The following is a 2500-nucleotide window of genomic DNA, read 5'->3' as shown; positions in this document are numbered from 1 at the left end:
TCATGTTTCGCTCGGCCGTTCGGCATGGCTCACGCGATCGATCGATCGGCCGGGCGCTCGTAATCCGCATGATTCATGCATCGATTGCCCGGCCACTCGGGATGATTCCTGAATCGATCGCTCGTCCGTTCGGCATGAGTCATGCATCGATCGCTCGGCCGTTCGGCATGACTCACGCATCGATCGATCGGCCGTTCCTCACGATTCATGTTTCGCTCGGCCGTTCGGCATGGCTCACGCATCGATCGATCGGCCGGGCGCTCGTAATCCGCATGATTCATGCATCGATTGCCCGGCCACTCGGGATGATTCATGAATCGATCGCTCGTCCGTTCGGCATGAGTCATGCATCGATCGCTCGGCCGTTCGGCATGACTCACGCATCGATCGATCGGCCGTTCCTCACGATTCATGTTTCGCTCGGCCGTTCGGCATGGCTCACGCATCGATCGATCGGCCGGGCGCTCGTAATCCGCATGATTCATGCATCGATTGCCCGGCCACTTGGGATGATTCATGAATCGATCGCACGTCCGTTCGGCATGAGTCATGCATCGATCGCTCGGCCGTTCGGCATGACTCACGCATCGATCGATCGGCCGTTCCTCACGATTCATGTTTCGCTCGGCCGTTCGGCATAAGCCACCCCGTGCGCCAGGCATCGATTCATGAAATCGCGCTTGGCCATTCCGAGAGGTTCGGAATGGCTCATGCATCGATCCCTCAGCCCTCACTCACGATTCATGGATCGCGAGGACGCTTCGAATGATGCACACATGGATCATGCATGGCTCATGCATCGATCCTCGGCCGTTACTCACGATTCATGGATCACTCGGCCGCTCGGTTCACGCACATGGATCGATTCATAGATCGCTCGGTATGATTCATGAGCCGATAGCTTGGTCATTCGGCATAACTCATGCTTTGATCGCCCGGCCATTCGGCATGGCTCACGAGTCGATCGCCCGGCCATTTGGCATGGCTCACGCATCGCTCGCTCCTCGGCCATCGATTCATGCATGCATCGATCCCTCGGCCGTTACTCCCGATTCATGGATCGCGAGGCCGCTCCACATAAATCATGAAATATCTCGCTTGGCCATGCCGAGCGGCTCACGCATCGTTAGCGAGGCAGCTCATGGCCGAGCGAATGGGTCACCGTGGCCGAGCGAGCCGGCCACGGTGGCCGAGCGACCCGGCCGCGGTGGCCGACCGGCTCGGCCAAAGTGGCCGAGCGATCACGGCCACGGTGGCCGAGAGACTCGGCCAAAGTGCCGAGCGTTCGCGGCCACGTTGGCCGACCGTCTCGGCCAAAGTGGCCGAGCCACCCCGGCACGGTGGCCGAGCGGTCCCGGCCACGTTGGCCGACCGTCTCGGCCAAAGTGGCCGAGCCACCCGGTACGGTGGCCGAGCGACCCCGGCCACCGTGGCCGATCGACCCCGGCCACGGTGGCCGAGAGGGTCGGCCAAAGTGCCGAGCGATCCCGGCCACGGTGGCCGAGCGACTCGGCCCGGGAGCTTGAATCGGCTTGGCTCATGCATCGATCGGAAGGCCGCTCCGCATGATACACACGTGGATCGATTCATGAATGTCGATTCGTGGATCACAAGGCCGCTCGGCATGATTCATGAATCGATAGCTCGGCCATTCGGCATGACTCTTGCTTTGATCGCTCGGCCATTCAGCATGGCTCACGAATCGATCACCCGGCCATTCAACATGGCTCATGCATCGGTCGCTCTCCCGTACGGTTCACACGCAAGGTCCATCCGGCACTTTATCGATCATTTCTCGTCCAATTGTATCCATTCCTCTTTCTAAAATTTGTTGGAGTCATGAAAGTAGTCTCCCAATCGTTTTCCCACCTCGCATGTAATTTTTTTTATTTTCCAAATTTTTTCAATTTTTATTTACCAAAAATATTAAAAAAATATATTTGGTCGTCGAAATTTTTTTCTTACCATTCCATGTTTTAGTCTACATTTGTTTGAGCATTCTTGCAAAAAATCTCATCCAAATACAATATATACATTTTTTTAGAGACGTGGTGCCATCTCAAGCATGGTGAATGTCTCCTCCCCGCTGGGAGGAAAACCGCTCATAAGGCTCTTTAGGGGGGTTGAGGTGCTCCGGCCGGATGGCAAGCGATGTTGAGTTATGATCAAATAGAGCACCTCTATGCAAAGATAGACCGCTCGGCCATCGTGGCCGAGCGAATGGGTCACGGTGGCCGAGACACCGGGCCACGGTGGCCGAGAGAGCCCGGCCACGTTGGCCGAGCGGTCCGGCCAAAGTGGCCGAGCGACTCGGCCGCGGTGGCCGAGCGTATGGGCCGCGGTGGCCGAGCGACTCGGCCATGGAGCTTGAATCGGTGAACGACCCATGAGCAAATTGTCGTGATGATTAGGCGACGATGAAGTGATGATCGAGTCTCGGTCGAGCCAAAGATCAAACCATGACCGAGGCCTTAACGGGTCGAGGGGAGGGGAGATTGAG

The sequence above is a fragment of the Rhodamnia argentea genome, chromosome 6, assembly GCF_020921035.1.
Source record: "Rhodamnia argentea isolate NSW1041297 chromosome 6, ASM2092103v1, whole genome shotgun sequence".
NCBI classification, from domain to species: domain Eukaryota; kingdom Viridiplantae; phylum Streptophyta; class Magnoliopsida; order Myrtales; family Myrtaceae; genus Rhodamnia; species Rhodamnia argentea.
Note: the sequence above shows the minus strand (reverse complement) of the source record.